General features: G+C 33.2%; 1 pseudogene; it reads left to right on the top strand.

Annotated features, from left to right (window-relative positions):
• The first annotated feature begins 2,917 nt into the window (after nucleotides 1-2,917).
• LOC122538009 lies at nucleotides 2,918-3,795 on the top strand (annotated as a pseudogene).
• Nucleotides 3,796-8,737: the final 4,942 nt, after the last annotated feature.

Raw genomic sequence — 8,737 nt, 5'->3', positions numbered from 1 at the left:
GTGCTGGTTTCTACATTCTAATCGGTCAAAGCCAATAGAATTTCAATCAATCTTCAAATTAATTTTATTTAATGTTAACTCATTTTATGTTGAAGTCAGGTGTGAAATAAATTCATATTAGTCAAACTGTGTTGCATGGTGCATGCGGTTATTAACTAAGTTCAAAGCACTGAAGGAAAATTTACTTTAATTAGAGCAGGTAACTTGCCAGTAGGTAAATAAAATAAAATAGAAAAACTATTGAGACTAATGATGTTTCATAACACGTTCAAGCATTTAAAACTTTTTAACATATATTCTACGCCAATCTTTTATCAATGAATAATCATTTCATAAATCTTGTAGTACGGTTCCATGAACCGCAGTTTTCGTCGGAACCTGGATGACAGGGAAATGTATTCTACTTCCTACCAAATTTTCATCAGCCAGCAAAAGAATTTCTGATATCCCTTCCTAGGGAGACTTTTCTTTCGGCGAACTTTGGAAGAGAAAGTCAGAATCAAGAAACTCTCGGTTATGTAAATAACTGAATCTTTGTAATTAGGCTCAATGCATAAAAAGAACTTCGATCAACAATCAATGACATTACTATCACTGATACCTGCTCATACACTGATTTAATTTACTAGTTTGCATACCAAAACACATAAACACTATTCACTATTACTACCAGATAGCGTTCCTGGAGAGATGATATTAATAGTAGTGGGGCAGTATCATGAAACGTATAAATGCTTCACACCGGATTTCGTATCAATTGTTGAGAAAACGTATTTTCATTATATCGGATCTTATTTTACTTTTTGCTCCTTTGCTATAATGGGAAACAACAGGGAAAAAAGTACCGAATTTCCTTAGCATTATTCTATTGTTTAGTTCTGTCATAAGATGTAATTAAACACGCAGTCATCCACATATTCGCGTGCGCGCGCGCTCACAGAAAGTTGGGTTCATTGCATGACTACTCATTTGCATGTATATTTTGATGATTGCAACTGATGTGAAAAGTGCAGAATACAAGTTAACATTTGATATGAGTCATTTGACCGGACGATAGTAATTGTTTAATATCTTCAATGAAAGATTAAACGTTTGGTTAATACTGGATATTGTACGCTTTTTTTATGGCCATACAATTGAAGATTAAAGGATATTCTGTATTTCTTTTTATAAAAATACTAAATATCTCGGTCAGCAATTTGGATAAAAGAGAAATCGTAAATCACATGTCTCGTAAATCACATATGTCAGTATGAAAGAAATTAACAGAAGAAAAATCAATTAAAAATAAATGACTTTATTTTTCTAGCGCATGAAATGATTCAGAACATAGCAAACGTTTATTCAAAATGAAGTGTAATGGGATACTTCATCCACAAATGTAAAGAGATTAACTTATTTATTAATATTGTTACCAATTCTACGATTCCAATCGTTTCTGAAATCTTGTTTCTTTCGTGTCAATTTAAGTAACTTTAAAATGTTATCAAAAATTGATTCAGCTCAAACTAACATATTGTATTCTTATTGTTCCAACATGTATACAACATATTCATAACGTTTGGTCGGAAAAAGAATTAGAACATTTTGCGTGGAGTAATGTACTAAGCACTAAGATTTGCATTTCTCAACTTTTCCACTTACTTTTTGTTATTTCATTAATTATATTGATAATATTGATGAAATTTGAGAAAGGAAAAACCTGCGTTATGGATGAAATACCGAAATTAAAGAAGAATTGATTCAAACGAATTCTATCGAGGAATTTTACGTCGACACTGATCCTACTGACCGGAGCTACGGGTTTTGTGCGGAAAGGTCTTTTGAAAAAATTGATGTGTCTTCGCCCAATAGTTGCTACTTTTATTCTTTTGCGTCCGAAAAGAAACCAGACAATAGAAGAGCAATCAAAAAGCTTATGCATCATCCAGTTCGTAAATAAAACTCTCGCTATTTTAAATTTTACTCTATCAAATGTTAAATTGATCAACTTTACTATCATATAAATTTATGGATAAACGAAATACTTTTTTTCATAGATTGATTGAATGTGTCAAAGTGATTTACCACTTTGATATTCATCGTCGATAATCGTCAAGCGAATTGATACTGCATGTAACTATTGAATGTGACTTGAAACACTCTTTTCTTCCTAGATTTCTTTCATATATGAAAAACATATTATACAGATATATCTATAATTTTCTTCTACAAAATACGCGTTTTTCTTCACTTGCTCCCAACTGAGAAGAAATATTACGTATTGTTGACGATACCTGATCAGTAATTATATAACAAATTTGACGGGCAGTGTTTATATGTGTACAACACTATGAATGCATATTATGAATATATATATATATATATATATACTCTTTTCATTTTATATCGCTACACTTTTCATTTTATATAATTAATCAATTTAGCTTCTGAACAGTAGTACACTTATTTATTACATTGTGGTAGGTCGTAGGTTACAGGAAATTTTCAGGGACTGAAAAGAAAAGCGGGAGGATTTCAAATATAAGTTTCAGGTTTTTATTTGTTTCCGAGGTATATTTGCAGTACATAATACATTGAATTCTGCCTATATAAATATTACTTTGTCAACTGTTTTCGCACGTAGTTGTCGTTATATATAGCTGATGATGCAACTAAACGAGTGATATTACCATACTTACCCTCAGTGCCTTGGAGTGTTACAATCCATTTACAATCAGAATGTTTGGGAACTACGTATTAGGATATCGTCTGCTTTTTATTTTTCATTCCTCGCTAAGAATTCTAGAAGTTAGGAGTAGATTCGTGTTATGTACTTTCCAGGCCTTTAAACCATATATATGGAGACTAAGCTAATTTACGTAGAGCATGTTATAGCATCCTATCCAAAGGTTATCGCAGCTATTGTCGACCGACGATGGTTACTAGAGCCTTGACCGCGGCATTGGTGATGTCCGATTCTACACAGAATTCAATATATTGTATTGAAAGTTTTTTTTTGATATCTCGAGAACTAATACAAATTTTATGTTTGAGAGCTTTCCACATTCTCCTCCAATTCCGCAATTTATATCGATAAGGAACTCGAAACAATATATTATTTATAAGGCAGCGATTTTAAAATTTCGTATCTGTTTAATTAAACTTTCAATGCCAAGTCCCACATTTCGTTAAAATTTTTTTTGAAAATGTTAAAATAATATATTTCTTTAATTAAATCAGAATAGATACAGAATATCACAAAATTAAAACATGATTTGATTAGGAAGTGCATCAGAGAAAAGTAAAGAATAAATAAGAAAGAAAATAAAGAAACGAAAATAATTAAAAATGAAATTTATTCAATAAATTTATGTAGTAGAATAAATAAATTAATGCAATAAACAATCACATCAATCAAAAAAAACTTGAAAATAAGGAAATTGGCTGAATACTGAACGTTATATAGTACAATTCCTACAATTTCTTCCATTTTCAGATTTTGGAATTCATCAAAGCAAAACACGGTTCTCCAATTTTTGGTAAACTCCATTCTGTGGGTGACGTGAATCTGCCAGATTTAGGTTTTTCTTTAGAAGATAGAATTGTGTTGATAGAAATGCGAACATAGTATTTCATGTCGCGGCCACTGCAACTATTAAGCAACCGTTGGACAATGCTGTTAATGCAAATACAATAGGTACCAGTCGTGTCATTGATCTCTGCAAGGAACTAAAGCAGATAATCAGCGCCACCTACGTTAAAACAGCTTATAGTAATGCTCATTTACTAGAAACCGTTTACACGTGTGGTTAAATCACACAGAAGCTTTTCTTCAAATGTTTCATTATTGCTTAAAAATAAATAACTTACAATTAGTACGGAAGACAGTGTGACAAGTAAGTTTACTTCTTATCAGTAATTTGACAGCACAAATTGGTATAAGGAACAAATAATAGTCACATGAATAATAAAGTTATATATCTTTACTATACATTTATGTCATTTACTGTCAGGAACGTCTTGTGCAAATTAAGCGAAAGAAGACAAAGAAAAATTGCTCGTTGGCAGTGAAGACATTGCGTCAACGAATAGAAACAACGGAAAAAAGTAATAAAAAGAACAAAAATAATAATAAAAACAGTAAATTAATAATAAAAATAGTAAAATATTAAAATAGTGCTAAAAACTAAAATCTAAGTAGTAAATACAAAAACAATATAAAATACCAAATACAAAAATAGTATAAAATACTAAATACTAAAAACAAAATTAATACAAACTATTAAATACTAAATACTAAAATACTAAAACAATAATAAAAACACTAATATATGAAATAAACTTTGAAATAGAAAATTGCTTTGATTTGCTGCACACGTCTTTCTTCCTTAGAACGTTACCAGAAATTGAATTTTTTCGTCTTTTGTCGTCGCTACTTCGACAATTTGGCAAACACATGGCGCACAGCCACATGTTGCTCGTGCGTTAGTGCGATCACTAATAACACAAGCAGCTCCCATCACTGTGTGCGATTACTAATCGAGCAACTCCCAGCACAGGTCAAAACTGTGACTCCGGCATAGTAGGCGGAGGGATAATCATTCAAACCTCTTCATTTCTTTTATTGTATTTCAAACAACATCAACTATTAACGTCGCAGGATTTTAACTTTCTTAAGAAAGAAATCAATCGAATAATCTTTTCTTCAAATAACTTCTTTTCGTGTGTTTCGATGTATTAATTACTAGGAGTGCTTTAATTACTACAAGGCTAGTCTTTATATGCAATATACAGGATGGGGCACTTAAAACAGGCCACCTGAATATCGCTTGTTTTTTGGGAGATGGAAGAAAATGCATCAGATCAAACTTATTTGGTATCGAGTGACTCATAATCCGATGTTACTAATTTTTTTTTCTTTTTTTTTAGTGGAGGTGTCAAGGAGATATGAAGGTCAACCGTGGTTCTCTAAATGGAATGATATGGTTTTTTACTTACATTCTGATAGAGGATTCCGAGACGAATAAAATGACCTATTATAAAGGTCATTAAAGGTCACGTAAGGTCAACTGCAAGAGAAAACACATTATCACAAAACACTCTTCGAACATGTTGTTTACCTTCTCACTGCTAGTACAAGCGTTCAAAATGTCGACCTTGAACATGGATGCGTAGTCTTGATGCAGTCTAGATTTACTTGGTACAGTCATTTTCTTAGCTATAACATTGTATATTATATGTATATTGACTATTTAAGCGATATTTCTTCTATTTAAATTTAGAACAAAATAAATAAAATTTTAGAAATAAATTTATCAGTTTAGTCTGAGACGAGCTGCCCACTTTTCCTCAGATGTTTCTCTTTTATGTGCAATAGCTTAATATACATTTAGTCATACAGGTCGAAGTTGATAATTAGGGAAACTTTTAACTGACAATGAATGGGTGGTACATCGTCGTACGTGATGAAAACCTAATCATTAGTTAAACTCACTGACGAGTGTTCGAGACATTGGAACCCTTTCATTCATTTTTGTAACAAGCATGGTACATGGAAGAAGTAATACAAAAATATTCATGTTTTGGTAAATTAATTTTATTTGAATATTTCACATGTCTTCATATTCATATTATTCATACGTTTTTTCGTGAATTTGTTTGATTATATAATAAATCCATGGCAATAGCGATCAAATTGTTGTCGATAAATTATTCTTGATGATTTTCCACATAAATATAAAATGGAAATTACCTTATGATCCCGAATATTCTGGGTTCTGGTATCTAGAGTGGGAAAAAGGATCTCAGAGCTGGACGATGAGGATTATTCGCTTTGTTTGAAATCGTGAAAAACATTTATATGTCTCGAAGAAGTTAATATTTGGGACAACTTTTTTATGTTACTATGTTACAGCCAGACTATTTTAGTATCGGAGTTAATTCGCAAAAAACTGTCATTACTGCTACAATGATTTCTATTCGTGGCAGCTCTATCTTTTGTGTAAATTCTTTCTGTTTGCGTAAAAAACATACCTCGAGCATTGGTTCTAGCTAAAGTGACTGCGCAACTAATAGTGACATGTGCTGTTATGAACATAAAATTGTGAGCAGCATTTATTGCAGCAATGCAGAAACACTTCTGTCTCGAAAATTGAGCGACTCTAATATATAACAATTTTCTGCTTCTATATTTCATGATACGTTTTTTGAATTCAACGGTTCCGAGGAATGTTGATAAAGTAGCCAGCTCCGAAGAAAGTATTTAACGTGTTATTTTATAAATGATATAAATTCGGACGTTTTTTGTACAAAGACCGAGGTTTCTTTTAAGGGTGAGTGTTGAAACGAAAGGATGATGTCAGCTGTGCCGAGCATCGATGGCCAATGCGTTTTTATTTACATATTTTCTGGGCTGGTGTTTTATGGAGAGACAAGGGATGGTGCTAACAAGGGCCATCTTTTATTTTGGGCTTTTTAGTCAGTCGAAAGCCAAGAGTCGCCAAGAGCACTTGACACTGTCGTCGCAGTGTCATTCTTGCATCTTTTCGTTTTATTTTCAATTAGTTTATTATATATTGTACACGCGAGTTCCCTGTGCGTTCTATTTTACATTAACATATTATCAATAAGCTTGTGTAGTAACCTAAATTTGAATCAGGTTATGGCCCAGGATCAGTGTAGTGACTAAAGTGACTAAAGTGAACCGAAAATGTCTAGCGGACCAAGCTCATTTTGCAGTCGAAAAACTAAATGGTGAAAATTTTTCGGTTTGGAGCTATAAATTGGAATTATTGTTAATAAAAGAAAAATTGTATAAGTGATAACTGAAACTAAACCGGAAGCAGTGAACGCTGCGTGGAAACTTAAAGACAATGAAACACGTCCTACGATTGGACTTTTAGTCGAGGATAACATATTGCAGCATATAATATGGAAAGAGATAATATGGAACTGTCGACAAGGCAGAAGCCTGATAATGGGCATCTTTTGTTTTATACGGTTAGCGACGTCGCCATCTGGGTGAACGATACTATTGGATTGATATTGGATTGTTTTATAGACCTTTGTAGAGTGTGCACGCGGCGTAGAGTATAATAAATAGCGATTATAATATTTCGTGAATATATAAGTCCCTGCGTACTTTTATCTTATCCTTTCAAAAGGTTATGGGCCCAGGGAAAACGTTATTTGTTAAGTGTTCACGAGTTTTGTTTAAATAAAGAAATCGCCAATTGCGTGAAGCATATAATGGCGGATACACCACGTGTAATAATTTCCAAATTGAACAACGACAGTTACCAGTTGTGGAAGTATAAATTGCAATTGCTCTTAATTAAGAAAGGTCTGTGGGATGTCGTTAATAAAGTTCTATCTGCAATTCCGGATGCGAATTGGCTATTAAATGATGGAAAAGCTACGGCAATTATTGGATTATTGGTTGAAGACGACACATATTCATGATGCCACGTATACCAGGGCAGCATGGCTGGTGAAAGAATACCACGAGAAGCTATTATTATCGAATAAGGTACTACTTTTAGAACGTTTATGTAGAATGAATTTAGCAGAAGGTGAAAATATGGAAGAGCACATCATTTTAATGGTCGAGTTAAGAGTTCAATTAATGGCCATCGGAAAAAATCTGGACGAAGACGTTTTCATCGCGTTATTATTGAACAGCCTCCCAGAATCTTATAATAGCATATCTGGTTTAGAAAGTCGACCGGAAATGGACATAACACTATGCACAATAAAAGGTAAATTAATAAATGAATATCGTTCGAGAGGGAACATTCCAGAATCACGTCCAGACACGGCTTTGAAAACACAAGATGGCGGCCCAAGAAAAGCAAATAAAATGACGATCCAGTGTCACTTTTGCAAAAAGAAAGGGTACATGAACAAACAATGCTATAAGTATAAAGCATGGAAGGATAAGAAGGAGAAAGCAAATAAAGTAACAGACAATGACAGTTTCTGCTTTAGCGTAAGATTAAGAACATTCAATAAAGTAGAGTGATACGTTGACTCGTGAGACATGCGACGAGTCACATGACTAAAGATTTCTTTGAGAAGCATCTTCCTGTTACTAAAGAAAAGGTGATTACTGCAAGCGGTAAGGAACTGAATATTGAAGGCAAAGGTTCAGGCACGATAAAGAGTTTTACAAATTCCAATAAAGAAAACATTTTAACTGTTAAAAAAGTATTATACGTACCCGATTTATGTGGAAGCCTATTATCAGTAAAAAGGATCCTAGACAGCGGTTTTCAGGTCAATTTTAAAGATCATAGATACCTTATTGAGAAGAATAATATAAAAGTCACGGTGACAGACTTCGTTGGCGATCTGTATAAATTAAGGATGGACCATAAATGTCTCCTAGTCAGCATAACCATAAAGATAATTGCATCCATAAGTGGGACCGTAAATTAAGTCATAGAGATCCGGATGCAATACGAAAAATTCTTGAAGAAGGTTTGGCTGAAGATGTGGAGATTGATAACTACTTAAAGAAACTTGTGGGACATGTACCGAGGGTAAAGCGAAAGCCTTTCCCAAAGTCGGACAAGAAAACTCAAGGGATATTAGAGCTGGTGCATTCTGATGTTTGTGGTCCAATGCAGATACCAACACCCAGCGGGAAAAGGTATGTGCTAACAATGATAGATGACTATAGCGGGTACACATACGTATATTTACTGTCAAATAAATTTGAAGTATGTCAAAAAATAACAGAGTATATAGCACTGAT

This window comes from Frieseomelitta varia, unplaced genomic scaffold, assembly GCF_011392965.1.
Source record: "Frieseomelitta varia isolate USP_RPSP 00005682 unplaced genomic scaffold, Fvar_1.2 scaffold_947, whole genome shotgun sequence".
Lineage (NCBI taxonomy): Eukaryota > Metazoa > Arthropoda > Insecta > Hymenoptera > Apidae > Frieseomelitta > Frieseomelitta varia.
Note: the sequence above shows the minus strand (reverse complement) of the source record. Positions and strands in the feature narration are given on the sequence as shown.